Here is a 20,420-nt window from a genome sequence, read left to right on the forward strand (position 1 = left end):
TTAACCCTACGCAGACTCAATTCCTGTAGCAGTGTGTAAGGAGGGAGGCTCACAGTCCAGTTTCTGAGAACCGGGGGCTGTGGAGCAGCTGGGCTCTGCCCGGGCTTTCTGCCTGACACCTGCCTGTGACAGGTGGAACCTGAGTATCGAAGCTTATCCCAAACTTGTACATTGCATTCAAATGCAATGTGGAAGCTTATTTTTTGCTATGGGACAAATCCTGCTCACTTATTCCAGTGGTGAATTTTGTTGCCTTCACTGGGACTTGTCATCTGGAAAAAACAGCGGAGAAAGATAGCACTGGCCGAGGAGCAAACTGCTGCCCTTCTCACCACTGAAAGATTAGGTTTCGAAAGCAATCAAAGCAAGTTTAAATGACATTTGACTCTAAGTCTGTGTATGGTAAAACAAACCTATAAAACTCCCCTTGCCCCCCCTTCTCCCCTCTTGATTTACAAAGGTGGAAACTTTCAGGATGTCTTAGCTGTAGACAATAAAACATTTTTCAAAAACGCATTAAGAGTGTCAAAAACCACCTTTGAGATGAGTAACATCTTTTAAAGTAATGGGTTAAATCAAACCAAAACCTTTGCTGACATTTTGATTGCATTTGTGTTAGTCGGTATAATGAAAAATTAACTTTACACATAAAAAATTTATTGTAGCTTCTTTTATTGCCTAGGAAGGAAAGTTTAGTGTAGCCAACTGAACCATGCTTCTTCATGGGTTGTCACTTTACACACTTTATTATTGTAACTTATGTGGATGTTTGTAAGAAAAGGAGTGTTATTTATTCTGCAGTACTCCCATTTGCTCACTCGTTATGCTCATCATGGCTCTATGTAATAAACTTCATAATATCACACATTAATGGGGTTATTTAAACTATAACTGCTATAAGTTAATGTGCAAATGCCTTGCAGTTTTCTCATGTTTACTTGCAATTTTGAAGTAATGTTCAAGACGTGCTGTGAGTCTGGGAAGAATCACACACTTTAGTGCAATAATGTATGGGGAAACGTATAATTATTTAATAAATATAGAAGAATTGACATTAATGTCTGTATATCATTGGGTGTGTCTATTCATTAAAATGATTGCTTGGTACTTATTTGTGGCAGATAAAACATATTTAGTGCCATTTCATGCAAATTGCTGTAACAAATACTTGCCCAAACCAGTGCAAACTTTGGAAATAGTTAGAATATTGTTGAAGTCTCTCTTGTTTTCCTAAGAGTTAGCAAAAATGAGAAGCAGCTAAACTGCAGTTACCCAAAGGCAAGAACTCTGGTGATTAACTTTGTTATTGCTTATTATGTGTTTTCTTTTTCATGCTGACCAGATCTATAGATCTATAATTCTGCATGCTTTCTGCTTGAAGGCTCTTTTGAAACAAAAGCTCGAGAACTTAGGGAGAAATTCCTAAGAAAGTAATTTTTATAAGAAACTGTTATTTTCTAGTCAACTTAAAAAGTACACTGAATATTTTTTCCTTCGTTCTCAAAACTGGAATGTGCATCTGCAATCAATAATGTAGGAAGCATCCGAGTATTGAAAACACACAGATTTTCTATTGCCTAATAAAAGTAATCAAACTTCCCACAATACCATGACTTTGGGCTGAAATTGATGAACTTCAGCCTTTCCAGATAATAATTAATTCATGAGTTTCATGCATTGTAACCATTCTTTAAACAAATTTTTAGCCATCTAACAAAGTACAAAGACTGTGTATTAAAAAGTTGATCTGATGAAATTACATCACTTTCAAAAGCAGATGTTCCCATTATTCAAAAGAAGGCATTGATTTTTCAGAGTACTTCCTGATCCTCCTGAGAATGACAGCTAGTGATGAGGAAACCTCTTGGTAAAAGCCAGTGATGTAAATTTGAAACACCATTTTACATGACAGATGATAGCTATTAATTTGCGAAGAGATGTGTGTGCTTTAGTGCATACTCCTGTAAGTGAAAAGTCCAACATCAGAATAGCTCGAGCCTAAGTAAAGAAATAACTGGGTGGAGGGGATACCTAGTGCACCTTGAAGGTCAGTTCCTCTCAATTTTACGTCAGTTATCCCTGGCTTGCCTGCTAATGCCCTGCTTCAGATTTGGGTTCCCTCCTCTTGCATTATAACGGGTAAAAGGATAGGATCTTCTGTTTCGAAATGACCCTGAAAAGTTCAGACCAAAGCCCTTTTAAATTCCATTATCTGAAATGCAGAAATCCTCTATGAAATGCTGCCAAGCATTGCCATGGCAACGTGATGTCACCTGATGACAGAACAAGCATGGTAGCATTTAGCTGAGACCGTGTTGCTTCCTCCAGGAGCAAAAAGGTGATTATGAAAGCAGGGGCCCAGTTGGGCAAAGGAACATCTGCAATCTAAACATTTCCTCTCACCTTTGGGGAGAAGAGAAACTGCTTTGACTTCTCGTCTCCAAACACGGGGCAGGGTCTAAATCACACAGGCAGGAGACGTATGTTATCAAGGAGAAAGAGTGAACGGAGGATAAACCGTTATCAGTCACTATACGCCTTAAAGGCAAGTGAGAAAGGGAGTAGCTGGGAGCCCAACTCTGCAGACCAGCTGGTCCGTGGGGGTCATGGTTAAGGCACACAGCCACCGCTCGGGGACTCAGCCTGGGCAAAGCCAGCGTGGCTCGCCTGTCACGTCACACACAACAGATGATATTTCACTATCTTTAGCTATTCAGATGCAATTCTGACATCCTTTAAATGCTGGCTTGTGCTTTTCCTTTGGGTGCCTGGCAGATTTTAGACTGAGCTTTAAACTTGTGAGGGTGGATCTCTGTTACGTGGGTGCATTGCTTCACTATTATGGGCCTCAGCCAAGAAAAATCTCCCAGTCGGTATGTTTTTCCTCCAAGCTTTTAATAACCTTCAGAGCAAGACAACAAGTACAGAAATTACCCACAGAATCTGCTACGGGATGAGCAAAAATAAGATATGTGGGCATGGATCAGAGGTGAAGAAAACAGGAAAAGGGCTGCTGGAAGTCTTGGCAATTAGAAGTCCCACATATGAGTAATCGCAGTATGCTCTGGATAAGATTAACTGTAGCACACATACATTTTCCTTCTTTTTTTTTCATGTGTTTCTGGCTTCTTTAGTGCCTCCAAATTCTGGAACCCAGAGGGGCTGCTCAGGAGGCGAGGCGGAGCCAAAGCCGTGCTATGCTGCACTGAGGATCTTTCGCAAATGCGCATGTCAAAGTTCTCACTAGTTTTAATCTAAGTTTGCAGTCCTTGAGGCATCAGTGAAACTAACACCTCATAATGAAACCCAGGCAAAACTGCAAGGCAAATGTGAATTCAATATTTACACAAATCTCAAGCACATTTCAAAGCTGCGAGCCAGACCAGCTTTGTTGGGTTTTATTTGGATTTACACTGAGAACATTTGGAAAAGTTATAATTGGGATATTCATTTCTCCCATTTTGTTCAAAATGGGCTAGATTGCTCTGTATCAGTTGTAGTATAAATAAGGCAATGTTTGAATGGAGAGGAACTGTAAAAATCACATTTAGGAACACTTGAAATCATGCAAGATTTTTAAGTATTCTTTCTGGTGCTGATTTTCTTAAGGTTTTGCTTTTTCTAGAGACATCTTAAACTATTAAATTGAAATGGCTTTATTCTGTCCTTTCATAACCCTTGTTGATGTGATGTGGGCAGTCCAATCTCTTCACCTGGCTCATTGCTCTTCTCTTGTTGATTTAAAAGCAGCTTAAGTTATTTGTACATATTCTCCTCACTCTGGGTGAAAACCAAGTCCTAGGTCTCTGAGTCCAGCTCTTCACCTTATCATTCCACATCATATCACTCATCCTATAGACCTACTGAGCTCTATTTTAGACTCTTACCTCTCTAAGAAGCGTGGGTAATTCTATGCCTGTACTTCAGCAGAAATTTTTTTGCAGCAAAACTGAGCTGTTTTCCAGAGCAAACTATAATTCCCCACCACGACCATCTGCGATGAAGTCGACAAAGGGTAACCTATGTTATCCAGGTTTTTCACTTTGGAGGACACTCATTTTCTTTGAAATCAATGATGATTAATCCTCACTTCTTCAGGACTTAGCTGAGATCAATTGCTGTTCAGCATCTCTCAAGCGCAGTTTTTTTTTTCAGGAAGAAATTCTTTACGGTAAGGGCGGTGAGGCACTGGAACAGGTTGCCCAGAGAAGTTGTGGATGCCCCATCCCAGGAACTGTTCAAGGCCAGGCTGGATGAGGCTTTGAGCAGCCTGGTCTAGTGGGAGGTGTCCCTGCCCATGGCAGGGAGGTTGGAACTAGATGATCTTTAAGGTCCCTTCCAACCTGAATCATTCTGTGTGATTCTGTGTGTTTTGTATGAAGATACCTGACCTTGGATTCAGGCACCCACCTTTAAGGTCCCTTATCTGGAAACAATTGCAACGGGGATCTGGTCCTGAAGGAGTACCTTGAATGGTATATGTAGTGCTGTGTTCAGTGATGGTGGAAAATGTGAAGGAATTGGGCAGCCGAGATAAGGCATCGTTACATCCTGTCCAGTTCATGCTGGTCTGCTGCAAGACCTATTTCACTGGGCCTGTGTTAACTGTTTAGCTGCAGTCATATTTCACAGGATCGTTGAGTTAACATTACATGAATTATACACGGTTTATAAAATGATTATTTAATCAGTGGAAAATTAAGTTCATAGATGTTTTCCAAATCTGAACTAGGACATTCATCAGCAGAACTGCTAAATTTTTAATCAACTCTGCTCTGCTTGATGTAGCTATCATTCTAAATTGCCCTCTCTCTGCTGGTCCTCTTGTTGCAATATATATCTTAGCATTATCTTTTCTCATTGCTAATTGATTTTTTCAGCTCAGATTTAAGGCAGAATGCCATGTCATTCAGTATTTTCATCAAAGGACAGTCTTTCTTACTTTTAACAGAAAAAGTGTTTTAAATATTAGGATGAGTGATTTCAAACGCAGTCCAAAGTTCTTTGGTTCCTTCAAACTACCAAATGCTTAGAGACATCTTTTAAAAGCAAACTTGTGGTAGAGGTATAAAGAGTAAGGATTTTTGCTTGTCTTGAAGTGGAGGAACAGTTTGAAACACTGTGGCCTAGATTTGTTTTGGGATTTGGTTGGTTAACTCATTTCTGGAAAAGGTCTAGAGGAGAAAAAAGCAATGAGCAATACAGTTTCTCCAGGTATTTAACCATCTTCCACCCCGCGTAAGAACTCAGTTGCAAACTAAATTTTTCCTGTTCTGTAAAAACCTTTGGGAACTCTCTTTCATTAAAATAATGAGAAAACTATTTCCAAAGATGAGAAAAGCTCCAGAGAATTTATCCTGGGAATAACCTGAAAATCTAGATAAGATGCTATGGCTTGTTAGAACTATGCCAGGTAGGGGAGAAAGCTCAATGCCTTCTCAGCCCTGGTTTCTCATGTCCTGCTGAGCAAGCTTTTCAGGAGGGCCAGTATCAGAAGATGGGAAGCCTTTTCTGGTAGAGACACATTCATTTTGTCCCCTCAGTTGTACATGTGACCCAATCTGTTCCTGAAGGAATTTGGGCTGCATGTAGGAAGCCAAGAAATTTCATCTTTACTCAGCTGAATAGTTAAATCTCCTTGTAAGCACTATCTGTCTGCATAAGCATGTTATAAAGTTCACTACGCATTTTTAAGCATCCTAAATTCTCTCATCATCAGAATGTGTTTCACTCCTGCCTGGGACTTCAATCTATTACTTATTATTTCTGAATGGCATGACTTGACATACTAGGTCTGCAGTCTAAAGCTCAGAGTCATCTTTTAAGGACAGACAGGCCTTGAATCTGGCAGTCAAGTTTAATGCAAGCTACATATTTTTACATATGGGCCTAATGTAAATTAAAAAAAAAACAATTTTCCATGTGGCAAAACTTTTTGAATGTTAGGTTTCAAAATTTATCAAAGGTTGGTTACAAGCCTGTGTACCTCCAGAGCCCTAAATGATGGTAGAAATTGGATCTAAAATGAGGTATAAGATGAATATACATCTCATGTCTCAGGAGATGAAAAGACATATGCATATACATATAATAATGTTATTTATAGCAAAGATATTCACCATGATAAAAGAGATAAATTCATTGACATGAGCATATAGCACAGTGCCAGGTCTATAGTTAGTTTCTGTAACAGAAAATGGCATTACCCAAAGAGAAAGAAAAAATATTCTTTAAATTCTGAAACACTGATTATCTAGCAGAGAATGTTTCTCTGGAGTTTCCTTGTGCACTCAGGAAGTGCCTGTGTGAAGCTTGTCTAGGACTATTATTTCCAGAGCAATTTGAGAGCTGGGTATTCAGTCTAGCATTCTGCAAAGTCACATGAAACCGTTAATGACCATGCTAACTACTGTATTCACAACTTTCGTGGCCCACTCCTGACAGACCTTACTGTCCATGTACCTATAATTGCCTCTGATACCAACACAGTCAGGGTGAGGGTGCTCCCGAGTGCATGCTGAAGTCCCAGTGCCAGATGCGTGCACATGTCTGATGGAGGGACAGTGCTCCAGTTGCCATCAAAATGCTCCTGGAGCTTGTTGTGGCTACATCTATGCCCACACATGGTTTCCTTCAGTGAAGAAACTAGACCCCAGGAGGATGGCAAGTGACAGGGACAGAGCTGGGCATGGGCAACACATGGACAGCATAACTCCATGTGGAGCAGACCGACTTCATATAGACTCAGCTGACAGCACTTGGCGTCAAACCTGAATAGGATGTGGATGACTCAGATAGGAATTAATGTGCAATTTAATAATGTCATTCTTGAATTATAATCCTATAAATGCTCCTAAAAACACATCAAAAATTGGAAGCTTTTCCACAGACACCTTAAGCCCACAGTGCCCTTCCTCACATACCCAGAACCTCTCTGGTCTTGCGAGGGGCAAGCACAGGCACCATGCAGAGTCTGCAAGTAAGAACAGGTGAGGTGCAAGAAGACCCTGTATTCCCTGTGGATTGCTAAGCAGGGTTTGCACAGGGCTCAATGTGTTGCATCTTTTGCGTTATAGTTCTCCTTATGCCGAGTTGCACTTGAGGAGCCAGGTATGTAGCAGGTTGTCCTGGTTTGAGTGACACAGGATTAATTTCTGTTTCAGTAACTTCCCTTTTCAGTAAGGTCTCTTCTAATGCTTGGGAAAACTGCATTTTTAGAAGACTGTGCTGTCTGAATTTGTGAAAATATTTACTTTATAGCCAGCTATGGTATGTGGGTTTCAAGGTCTCAGTGTTTTCAAGCTAGCCAGGTGTGGGGATGAGGAACGAGACCAAGGCACTTGACCCAGGCTGGCCAACAGGATTATTTCATACCATGACCATCACATTCAACATAAATTAGAAAGTTTGCTGAGGAGTTTCTCTCTTCCTTGATGGCTGTGATCCTGAGAACTCCTTGCCCCAGTGCTGGACCCTTGAGGCCTTCCCGTCCTCTCGAAGCTGTAGTGCTCCCAGTGTCCGACATTTGCTGTACACTGCCAGGAGCGCGCAGCTTCCTGATGATAGAATTGGCTGAGTATAATCCTTGTATATTTTATATTGCTATCAGGATAAATATTGGTTCTTTAGTATTATTAATGTTAATTATTTGGTCTTATTCTATTAAACCTGTTTATATTTCAGCCCCTGAGTTTCCTTGGTTTTTCCCAGTTCCCCTTCCTGGGGGGGAATGGGTCACAGGGTGATGGTGATAGAATAATTGCCTAAGCGACAATAAATTGTTCTCGGTTCCTCAAACCATAAAACAGGTCTAATATTCTGAGGTGCCCAAGTCCTTTGTTGCCTCTGGCTCACAGCAATTTGGGCTGCATAATGCCTACACTTACTCTCAATACTGACTGTGCAAACTCAAGCATGTGTCTCATCCTAACACCGTGTGAGGCTGAGGTCCTGGTGATGCAGTGCATATACATGTGGGGACGTGCAGAGAGTCTGGGTGAACATACATTGTCAAATAGGCCTCCCAGAGACACCTACAGTTATGACGTTGTCATGGCAGAAAAGCACTACCTGCTTAGAAAGACAGGGACATTCACCTCCATTGCTCCTTTGGTCCAGCGTTTCAGATGTCATCACCCTATGACAAGGTACGTTATATTGTGAAGTTATCTGCTTAGCCAAATGTATTGCAGCTCATTTATAATTTGTTTTTCAAGTTTAAGCAAACTTTCACTGTCACTACCCCACAACCGAGATATGTGCAGTAAAAAACCCCTCAACAATCCAAACCACAAAGACAAGAAGACAGTCTTACTTTAATAAAGAGCTGAACTCCTCTAGTGGTTGAATCACATGTCAACTGGAGGCACTGGCACTGCTCCTCCAGCTTGTGCTGAAGAAAATGCCGCATTATGCACCTAGGAGGCCCTGCCCGACACGTGCAAGCTGCTGAAGGAGCTGGTGAGTGACATCCTTGGGGTCCGCTGAGTGCTTTGCAAGAGGAATTTCTTGCTGCAGATGCACCGAGTCAATGGGATAGTCAGCCCCTATGAAGACTGGAGTGTCCAGGAGAACAGCATCACCTACTACACTTAATAATGTGCTTGAAGTTTTGGTCATCCCTGAAGTGGTCAGGCAGTTGGACTAGATGAATGTTGTAGGCCCCTTCCAAGTGAAAATATTCTAGTCTAGTCTAGGCTGCTCTAAACACTCAGAGGCTGCCCAGGGAAGTTATGGAGTCTCCAGCCTTTGAAAGTCCTCTGGATGCAGTCCTGGGCAGCCTGGTCTAGGTGGGTGTGCTTGAGCAGGGGGAAGGAGTTTTGTCTCCCCCCAAGGGCTCGTAATCCTCCTTTGCAAGAGAACCTGGGAATCAGACCACCTGGCACAGAAAACTTGTCACCTCTCTGCCCAAATGAGGGACCTCCACGTCCACTCCCCATTTTCATTTCAGTCACAGTTTTGGGGGGGTGTCTGCCCGCTTTGTCAAGAGATCCCCTGGGAGCTAGCTCCTGAAGGTCAGGATTGTACTTGGTGTGATGCCCAGGACCCGCTGAGCAGGGTGGTGGGGAGGAAGGCTGGGGCTTGCCGGGTGGCTGATGCTGCTCTGGTGGCTATGACAGCACAGAGGACATGTCACAATGGGAGCCGTCCACAGGGACATGCGCAGGCAGCCCCACTGTTGTTTGACTTGGGCGATCGGTGAGTGCAGCACACGGGGGAAGGCTGGGCTGGATGGGGGACAGGGCAGATGGCCAGGGGGTTTCTAACCCCAAGCGAGAGCCGAGCCCCTCAGGGCAGGGCACGGTGCTGCCCTCGGGGCTGGGGGCAGAGGTGCTCGGGGCTCCCAGTGGTGGCAGGTGCCCAGAGAGGCTTTGGGGGTGGGCCGGGTGCCCGTGGCTCCATGGGACGCCATTCGGTAGCAGGGATGGGGCCTTGGGAGACTGCTCGCGTGTCCCTTGCCCTTGGACGGGGCACAGCCCAGCCAGGGGCTGGCCATCAGGGCGGCTTGGGCAGGAGGGGCCCCACGCTGTCTCCAGCCAGGGCCTGCGGCCCCTTCAGGCCTGTCCACACCAGGGCCCCAACGCTTTCCTGGGGCAGCCCGTGGCTCCCACCTGGCCGGTGCTCACAAGCCCTGCCCCTGCTCCCTCCCACCTCCCTCAGCCCCTCTCCTGCCGGCCCCCAGCTCCAGGCGGCTCCTGCCCCGCTCCCCCAGCCCCGAGCTGCCTCCCACCCAGCCCTGCTCAGCCCCCTTCTCTCCCATCCCCTGCAGACCATGTTGGCGGTAATTGCCCTAGTTTTCGCTGTGCTGGCCCTCCAGGATGGGCCAAAGATCTATCAGCAAATCGATGTGGCCACGGCTGAGCGGATGCGGCAGCGTGAGCAATATCTCCATCAGGAGATGACTCGGCTGCTCCAGGAGATTGAGCAGAGCAGCAGTGCAGAGGAAGCCACGCTACTTTCTGCGTTCCAGCAGTGGCTGTTTTCAGCCATTGAAGAGCTGGCAGTGCTCACTGCGGTCTGTTGGGGGATCTGGCAAATCAAGGTTTTTTATGACTGGTGGCATAAGCAGGACAGATCCAGCAGCGAAGAGGAGGACGATGAAGAGGAGGAGGATGAAGAGGAAGACAACGAGGAGGAGTCTGATGAGGAGGAGGATGATGAGGAGCAGGACGACCTCGACGGTGCACCCAGTGGTGTCAGGTCTTTGGCTGGGTCCACACCATCACCAACACAGGACCTGCCTGACACATGCAAGGTGCTGCAGGAGCTGGTGGGTGACCTCCTTGGTGTCTGCCGAGTGCTTTGCAAGAAGAATTTCTTGCCAGAGATGCACCCGGCCATTGAGACGGACAGCCTCTATGAAGCCTGGAGTGTCCAGGAGAACGGCATCACCTACCGCCCTTTCGTGTTCCTGCGGCCACCCCCTGGACACTCTTTCAGTGTGGAGCTGGACACCACGGGGCAGCTGCCAGCAAGGCCCTCCAGAGTCCACGTGGTGCTGGAGTGCCTCTGCTCGAGCGGAGAGTTGCTGGGGGATAGCTTCTGCTTTCTCCACCACTCCGATGAGAAGCTGCCCAGGGATCAGAGCTCGTCCTTCCTACGCACCCTCTGCACACAATCCTGCTTAGATTGGGATAAAGTCACCCGCTGGGTCCAACAGTTGGTGAGATCAGCCTGGCTGCTTTTGCCTGAGTCGCACCACTGCCAGCTAACGGTGCTGCCCTCCTCCCTCTCCTGCAAGTTCCAGCTGACAGGCACCTCCCAGATGAACATCTGCACCGAGATCCTTTTTGCCGTGGAGTGAGGCAGCTGAGGGGCCTGCCTGAGCCTTGAGTAGGCAGAGGGCAGCTTTAGCAGCAGCACATCATGGCCAGAGAGCTGGGCTGTTGTCGAGACGCTGCTTTGCAGACCCACAGCTGGGCACACCCAGCAGGACAATTTCCACCTCAGACGTCTGCAGCTCTGCTCCCATATCCTGCTGGTAGTGGGCTTGTCCACCCATGCCTGTGACCCTGAGGACCTACTTTCCTCTCCCACTGCTGGGGCCCAGGCGACACTTTTGGACACCAGGACAGGGAATCTGCTCATCCCAGAGAACACCTTGGGAGTCTGTGCCGCAGATCTGAGCAAAGCAGGCATGGAGATGACACCGCTCAAGAGGAGCTCAGCTTAACCACAGCCTGGGGAATCTCTGCTGGTCCAGCTGAAGGTGCCATTGCAAGCGAGGCTCCTGTTACCAGCTGTAACAGGACGGGACCACCCATCGCGTTGGAAAGAGTTCATCTCCTCTGGGACCTTTACGCGATTGCAGCCTGCTCAGATGCAGAAGCAGTGGGGCGGCATTTTGAGGTAAGTACGTAGTACCAAACAGAGTGCTTCCCTTCACCCCCTTTTCCTTTCTTTTCCATTGTTCTGCTCCGCTTCCATTTTCAAAGGAATATGTCTCGGTGCATGGATGTCGGCTGGGAGGGAACGAGGGCAAGGGAGCCAGACCTTTCTCAGTCGTGACCACTGACGGAACAAGAACCAATGGGGTCAAAGGAAAAAAACATGAAATTTGATCTGAACACAAGAGAGCCCGTCCTGACTCTGAGTTGAAGTGCCAGATTCTATACCTGTGAGGCTGCTGTAACCCCGAGCGAGAGCTGAGCCCCTCAGGGCAGGGCACGGTGCTGCCCTCGGGGCTGGGGGCAGAGGTGCTCGGGGCTCCCAGTGGTGGCAGGTGCCCAGAGAGGCTTTGGAGGTGGGCCGGGTGCCCGTGGCTCCATGGGACGCCATTTGGTAGCAGGGATGGGGCCTTGGGAGACTGCTCGCGTGTCCCTTGCCCTTGGACGGGGCACAGCCCAGCCAGGGGCTGGCCATCAGGGCGGCTTGGGCAGGAGGGGCCCCACGCTGTCTCCAGCCAGGGCCTGCGGCCCCTTCAGGCCTGTCCACACCAGGGCCCCAACGCTTTCCTGGGGCAGCCCGTGGCTCCCACCCGGCCGGTGCTCACAAGCCCTGCCCCTGCTCCCTCCCACCTCCCTCAGCCCCTCTCCTGCCGGCCCCCAGCTCCAGGCGGCTCCTGCCCCGCTCCCCCAGCCCCGAGCTGCCTCCCACCCAGCCCTGCTCAGCCCCCTTCTCTCCCATCCCCTGCAGGACATGTTGGCGGTAATTGCCCTCACCTTGGCTGTGCTGGCCCTCCAGGATGGGCCGAAGAGCCATCAGCAGATCGATGTGGCCACGGCTGAGCGGATGCGGCAGTGTGAGCAATATCTCCATCAGGAGATGACTCGGCTGCTGCAGGAGATCGAGCAGAGCAGCAGTGCAGAGGAAGCCACGCTCCTTTCCACGTTCCAGCAGTGGCCATTTTCAGCCATTGCAAAAGCCCTGGTCCTGCTCGTTGTGGTCTGTTGGGGGATCTGGCAAATCAAGGTTCTTTATGACTGGTGGCATGAGCAGGACAGCTCCAGCAGCGAGGAGGAGGACGATGAAGAAGAGGAGGATGAGAAGCAGGACGACCTCAACGGTGCACCCAGTGGTGTCAGGTCTTTGGCTGGGTCCACACCATCACCAACACAGGACCTGCCTGACACATGCAAGGTGCTGCAGGAGCTGGTGGGTGACCTCCTTGGTGTCTGCCGAGTGCTACGCAAGAAGAATTTCTTGCCACAGATGCACCCAGCCATTGAGAGAGACAGCAACTATGAAGCCTGGAGTGTCCAGGGGAACGGCATCACCTAACGTCTGTTCGTGTTCCTGCGGCCACCCCCTGGGCACTCTTTCAGTGTGGAGCTGGACACCACGGGGCAGCTGCCAGCAAGGCCCTCCAGAGTCCATGTGGTGCTGGAATGCATCTGCTCGAGCGGAGAGCTGCTGGGGGATAGCTTCTGCTTTCTCCACCACCCCAGGGATCAGAGCTCGTTCCTCCTACGCACCCTCTGCACACAATCCTACTTAGATTGGGATAAAGTCACCCGCTGGGTCCAACAGTTGGTGAGATCAGCCTGGCTGCTTTTGCCTGAGTCGCACCACTGCCAGCTAACGGTGCTGCCCTCCTCCCTCTCCTGCAAGTTCCAGCTGACAGTCACCTCCCAGATGAACATCTGCACCGAGATCCTTTTTGCCGTGGAGTGAGGCAGCTGAGGGGCCTGCCTGAGCCTTGAGTAGGCAGAGGGCAGCTTTAGCAGCAGCACACCATGGCCAGAGAGCTGGGCTGTTGTCGAGACGCTGCTTTGCGGACCCACAGCCAGGCACACCCAGCAGGACAATTTCCACCTCAGACGTCTGCAGCTCTGCTCCCATATCCTGCTGGTAGTGGGCTTGTCCACCCATGCCTGTGACCCTGAGGACCTACTTTCCTCTCCCACTGCTGGGGCCCAGGCGACACTTTTTGGACACCAGGACAGGGAATCTGCTCATCCCAGAGAACACCTTGGGAGTCTGTGCCGCAGATCTGAGCAAAGCAGGCACGGAGATGACACCGCTCAAGAGGAGCTCAGCTTAACCACAGCCTGGGGAATCTCTGCTGGTCCAGCTGAAGGTGCCATTGCAAGCGAGGCTCCTGTTACCAGCTGTAACAGGACGGGACCACCCATCGCGTTGGAAAGAGTTCATCTCCTCTGGGACCTTTACGCGATTGCAGCCTGCTCAGATGCAGAAGCAGTGGGGCGGCATTTTGAGGTAAGTACGTAGTACCAAACAGAGTGCTTCCCTTCACCCCCTTTTCCTTTCTTTTCCATTGTTCTGCTCCGCTTCCATTTTCAAAGGAATATGTCTCGGTGCATGGATGCCGGCTGGGAGGGAACGAGGGCAAGGGAGCCAGACCTTTCTCAGTCGTGACCACTGACGGAACAAGAACCAATGGGCTGAAAGGAAAAAACCATGAAATTCGATCTGAACACAAGAGAGTCTGTCCTGACTCTGAGGGCGCTGAGACTTGGTGGACTGAGTCCCACCCCTTCTGATGATACCAAACACGGAGGTGCTGTTGACTCTCTTGAGGAACAAGGTGCCTTGCAGAGGGTTCTAGGTAGACTGGAGCATTGGGCAATGATTGATGGGACGCTATGCAACAAGTTGAAGTGCCGGATTCTATACCTGTGAGGCTGCTCTAACCCTGAGGGAGAGCTGAGCCCCTCAGGGCAGGGCACGGTGCCGCCCTCGGGGCTGGGGGCAGAGATGTGGATTTGGGCTCTGGAAGCTCTCCTTGCTGCGCGGGTGAGAGGCTTTGGCACAAGCCAATGCAGAGCACGAGCTTGAGAGCTGGAGGCACAGCTCGGGGACACACAGGAGGGAGGTGTGTCCTGCAGCCCCAGGCACGTCCCCTCCTGCACCCAGTCGTCACCACTTAGAAACTCATTGTAGGCCCCTTCCAATTTAAATATTCTATTTTAATTTCCGCTTATCGTATCGTATCGTATCGTATCGTATCGTATCGTATCCTATCCTATCCTATCCTATCCTATCCTATCCTATCCTATCCTGTCCTGTTTTTCTACGCATAGTTAATTCCAGGAGGCAAACAAAAGCACAGCAGCAGTTAAGAGTTTTTTAGCCACACAATGTATTTGGTTAGAAACAAGTGATATTCTGGAGGTCAGATATGCCATGATGCATGTAAATTTTACTCTCAGCTTACATCCAGATGCTTTGCGCTCCTCAAGTTCTTCCGTTTGTCCCCATTCTCTTAAATTTTTGTATGTCTAATCTAACAAGATAGGGAAAAGATTCAATAGGACAATGCAAATCCTATCCTGTATGCATAATCCAGCATCTGTTTTGAAACAATTCTTCTCCAGTAATATATTTTGAATACCATGTTCATTTTATGAACATATTTCTTCACAGTTTTGTTATTCATTCAACTAATATCACACCAGTGAAAATAAGGTCCAGATGCTGAGCTGGAATAAAATTTACACCAGCTGAAGGTCTACCCAGAGTTAAAAAAACCTCCTATGGTGAAACACAGATTAAAGTGTCAAGCCACAAAATGTTATTTCATATCGCTCTGAAACGATGCAGAAAAATAAAGATCTGTATGAGTTCAATGGAGAATTATAAATAAACTTTCATTTATTCAAGACATCACGAACCATTTTTCATCTCTTGACAAATCTGAGATGATTCTTTAGTCTCTAATGAAACCATAATGGTTTGAGGTTTTGTAACAAAAGTTTTGCCTTGTTTTCTTTGTAGATAATGGCCTGAGATTAACTTCACTGATTCTTATCCAATACCTTACACTTAGAGTTTATTCTGCATGCAGAAACAGATTATACATATATATATATATGGCATATAAATATATGACAAATACTGCTTATTCACACTGCACTTCTAAGATCAGATACACCCAAACTATGAAAAGGTTTTCAAATGAAATGGCTTAATCACTTCCATATTCTGCAGTTCTATTTTTGGCAATAATACTAGCCTCTGGTTTGCACATGTATTTATTTAATGACAGTCTCTGTTCCTTAAATTGCCAATTGTATTGCTGATTTTCTTTTCATGGTGATAACCCAGTTCTTTCAGACTCTTTGTATTAGCTTGTCGTCAGGGTTGTTGTTTTCTGTGTTAGGGGGGATGTGTTCCTGTTTTCCAGTAGGTCGCATTCATCAAGCTGGAAAGCAGGCAGTTATTATAGAGATTTTAAATTTTTACAATTAAGCCCCACTCCTGTGAAGACTTATCCATGTTCCTTACTTTAAACACGTGATCTGTCCCACTGAGCCCAGAGGATTAGCATTAAGCACATGTGTAAATCTTATCAGTTTCAGACCTAAATAGCATTTTTTTATATATATTTCTGAACCTAAAGGAATTGATCTAGTGATAATTAGACACTAAGCAATTAGTTTCAAAGTGCACTGTTGATTACAGGAGGGTTCTTTCTGGGGCAAAGTTCTGAGTTGGGACTTAAAAAATCTGGGTCAAGACCTGGCTCTTCCACAACCTCATGAAGTAGCTTTGAATAAATCACTGAGGTTCAGATACCCAAAGTCCTTCATTTTCCTGATTCCCTGGTTTGAAATTTCTCAGATTTAGGTGCCTCAATGTTCTTGTATATGCAGACAAAAAAATCTTGCAGTTGATTGCAGTAAGGCAGAGTGCTACTCCCATAAAGAATGAAGTTGTAAATGCCTCCATCTGTCCATGGTGTTAGCGTGCATGTACCCATGCCTCAGTTCCTTATGTGTTTAAAAGAAACAAAGCTGGATCCATGCAGATCTTGAGTCTTCCAGAGTAGGGCTCACTGCTTTTACATTTAAAGTTGTTCGCAGACATGGTCTTTTTACTGGTGGCACTGATTACAGTGTAGTCTAGCCACTAGGTGCTCTGGTCATGCCCATTAATAATAAAAATATAGGTGAATAATGGTGAAGTCAGTATTTAGCTACTCTTTAAACATTCGCTTGTAAGTATGCAGAAGCTGTGCTTTATATCTGTCTACATTCACATATATTCAGCAGTACTGGGCTAATTATATCATTTGTATTCCAGAGAATTATGGGAGGCTACAGCAAAGTTTTCTGTGTTCTCCTCACATACCTCTTCAGCCGAACATGAGTCAGAGCCTCACTGCCTATTACAATATTATTAGCATAAGTTGTTTTAGTAAAATAGTAAATAATTCATAAGGAAATATGCAAAATCAAATATGTTTGCCTTTTCCCGCACTTTCATTGGATTTGAAGAGAATCGTTCATTTTCTTCAAATATTTGGTTTAAAAATGTGGTAACAGTACATTGTTTTCCACTCCGTCTGTTCTATATGTTTTTTCTTTCCTGAGTAAAACATTTGAAAACTTGGTGCCATAGTGAAAGCAAGGAAAGCATGCAGAAAACTGAGGTTCTTAAAAGACAGGAGGGCACACAAGATAGAGTGGATCGCAGCTTGCAAGTACTTGGGGCCAGGTCTGCAAGGTGTTTAAACAGCTAATTTCCACTGAAGTGTCATCATATGCCTGCATGCTGGTTTAAATACAGTGCTGTGACATCTATGCTGCTGTTGCACAAAGCGATGAAAGTCAGGGAGAAAATCCTCATTGTAGTGGGCACTATAGAAATTAAAGGTAGACATGTTCACCAGAGTGTTTTCAGTTGCATCCTGTTTCTTTTAATCTAATTTCAGTTCGTACCTAATATTCCATGCAGGTGCACCACTATGGAATAAACCCAGAAATGTAAATTTAGAAGAGTTCTGGATCCTCTAGTGGAAGAATAGCCTCTCTTTTTTTATAGAGTTTCAAAAGGTTATAGTATTTCCAAAGTGTAGGGGTGCCTTCAGACTGCTGAGTTTGACAACTTGACATATGCCCAGATCGCCGGCAAGCCCCACACAGCATGTCATCATCCTTCTGGGAAGGAAAAGGCAAGTGGCACAAGCAAACCTTAAGCAAGCACAGTGTGAGCAGATGGTGTTAATTCCAAAGTCAACTCATGCACTTAAATTCGGTCCGTCTCAGGAGGGACAAACACACAAGATAGGTGTGTGAGTTTGAACCGTCTTTTCCTAGAGCTGGTTCATCCAAACAAGGATAAGCCTTTCAGTTTTCTTTTGAAATGCCAAGTTCAACTAAATCAGGGTTAAAGCCTGCCACAACTGAATTCAGGTCAAAGCAAGAAGACAAATTTGTTCTGCCAATGAGACAGCCAGTTTCAGATTGACTTTTACATGCCAAATCCTCACAGACAACAGAAACATCAAGAATTTGGGAGGACAAGGAAAAATAAGGTTAGCATTTTAAAAGACTCGTGTTCATATTCCACCTGAGAGGAGACCAAACTTCTAAATGTTACTAAAGCAAAAATAGGTCATGGGAGAGCATTTCTTAACCAAAGGGAATATTTCTATAATTTGGGGGCTTTAGAAGTTGCCAAGGAGGCCAGTAGTCAACAGACGACTCATCCCCTCTGATTTTAGCAGTTGAGAAGGTAAGCCCAACCTAGGCTGGGTGTCCAAGCTCCCATGATGATGAACAGAGGAAAGGAAGTGTCCCCAGAGGCAATCGACCCCATCTGAGACGTGACTTTGGCTGAACCCACTCCTCCTCATAAAGTTTTTGTCTCGTTCTGCTGACTCTAGAAGGGAATCAGTGTACTGTCTTGCTCGAGGATTTAGTTTTTACATAGCTAAAAATAAGATCAAGTACGTTTTACACTCAATGGAAACTTTATATCTTAATTAATAAATCAGGATTTTTAAAATACAATTTCCCTTTTGCTTTATTCTCAGTCGAAGCCTCCTGTGTATCTGAGCTGAACTTCACGTCTTGAAATCTTTGACAGCTTCTCTTCCATTGTAAGTTTGTACAGCACCAAGCACACTGCTATCAGACAAATAAAAAGAATAATAAAACTCAATCATGCTTGTATATATAGAAGGCCAATCAATGTAAACATAGGGTTTCTCTCAACAGGAGAAAAGCGGAAGCCAGATGGCACGAAATCATTGATAGCTGTTTCATAAACTTTTCCTGCAATCAAATCTAATTGAAATAACACTAGATTGTAGGCTTTAGCAGGTGGGCAGCACACACAGCTGTTTCTGCTAGATGATTTCCAAAGAATACATACATAAAACATTTCACAGAGACTGACATACGGGAAAAAAGGTTAGCCCAGATGGAATGCTCTCTTTCAGCCTTTATTTCACTGACAGATTTCTGAAGCCTATCTCTTTAAAAATATGAGCTGAAATGCTTTTCTGGTATTGTTGAACGAATTACAACCACATACAATGTGGTTGGGAGCTATGGCCTGGTGATGCAGTGTCTTGAACGCCAATTCATATTCCAAGGCAAGGCAGAGCAGAGAGGGACCTCCTAGTGTCCAGTTTATAGCTTTGCAGTGAGGTAGCATAAATGTAACTGAATCACCTCTGAGAGATATTTCTGTTCCATAGTAATTCCCCAAGGAAAGATTCCACCAGTTCCCTCAGTAGTTTATTCCAGGCTTTTCCTGCACTAATAGCTAGATATTTTCATAATTTTTAATGCAATTAAGCTAATGGCCACACATGGTCAAGGAGAGGAAACAGTTTATGTCTTTTTCCATTTTAATATTCTACATATTGAAGGATTTTTTATGTCCTTTCTCCTCCTGCTGTCCTTTTTGGCAGACAGATATCCCATGGCAAAATTCCTGAAGGCTCACCGATGACCTGCAAGAACCAGGTGGGTCTTCCCAGAGAGGTCCAGCATCCGAGGCGAGCTTGGCAGGGTTTCCTGTGGCTGACCACAAAGCTAATTCAACAGTTTTGCCTGGATTTTACTTTGAACTTTTGTTTGCATTGGAAAATAAGACTCCAAAGAAAACGCGGAGAAAGGAAGGAGAAACGGGAAAGACCAACTTATGTGGATCAAATGAGAGCCTATAGGAAAGATGGTGAACTGAAACACATTGTGTAGGTCCACTACCTGGTGCCTTCTGGCTAGATGACACAGTGAAGCTCCTACTCTTCATGATCCTTATACAAATATACTACCTAAGATTGACATGGTCTTTCCTATTACTGTTTGTATCAGAATCCGTGCTTTTAACACTTCAGTCTAAAGGATCAGAAGCTGCAATTTTCTCAGAAAGAGCAATCCAGAAGTGATGGCATGAGTGAACTCTGGCTTCTCTCCAGACAATATAAATCTTTCACCTTTTACTAAAGATTTCCACGTAGAGGACCAATTTATTTATAACAACCTCCCAGTACTTAAAGGGGCCTACAGGAAAGATGGGGAGGGACTCTTTATTAGGGAGTGTAGTGATAGGACAAGAGTTAACAGCTTTAAACTGAAAGAAGGGAATTTAGATCAGATATAAGGAAGAAACTCTTTACTGTGAGAGTGATGAGACCCTGGAACAGGTTGCCCAGGGAATTTGTGGATACCTCATCCCGGCAGTGTTCAAGGCCAGGCTGGATGGGGCTTTGAGCAGCCTGGTCTAGTAGGAGATGTCCCTGCCCAGGGCAGGGGGATTGGAACTAGATGATCTTTAAGGTCCCTTCCAACCCGAACCATTCTATGATTCTATGTACAGTAGAATTACATGCAAACTATGCTATTTAATAATGATGATCTCTTGGACTACAGGAGTCTTTGTGGATACGCCTTTGAAAATGTTAGTTCTGTGGTTAATGGCATCCAGCCTCCCTCCACCTCCCCCAGTATATTAGAAATATAATATATCCTAATAGCATATCAGTGAGGCCAGGAGTAGAGCAGGGGAGACAAAACATCATTGTATCATTGTATCGCTACACAAAATCCTGTTTTTAAATGCTAGACGTGACTGTGGCTACCCCAGTTCAGAAAGAAAAAGGTACAATGAAGGTCAGCAAGGAAGATCAGAGGTATGAAATGGGTTCTGTCCAAAGAGATATTAAACAGAATAGCACTTTTCAGCACAGAAAAAAAAGAGTTTGTGGTTTATGAAATGATGAA

The sequence above is a fragment of the Larus michahellis genome, chromosome 5 (assembly GCF_964199755.1).
Source record: "Larus michahellis chromosome 5, bLarMic1.1, whole genome shotgun sequence".
Classification (NCBI taxonomy): domain Eukaryota; kingdom Metazoa; phylum Chordata; class Aves; order Charadriiformes; family Laridae; genus Larus; species Larus michahellis.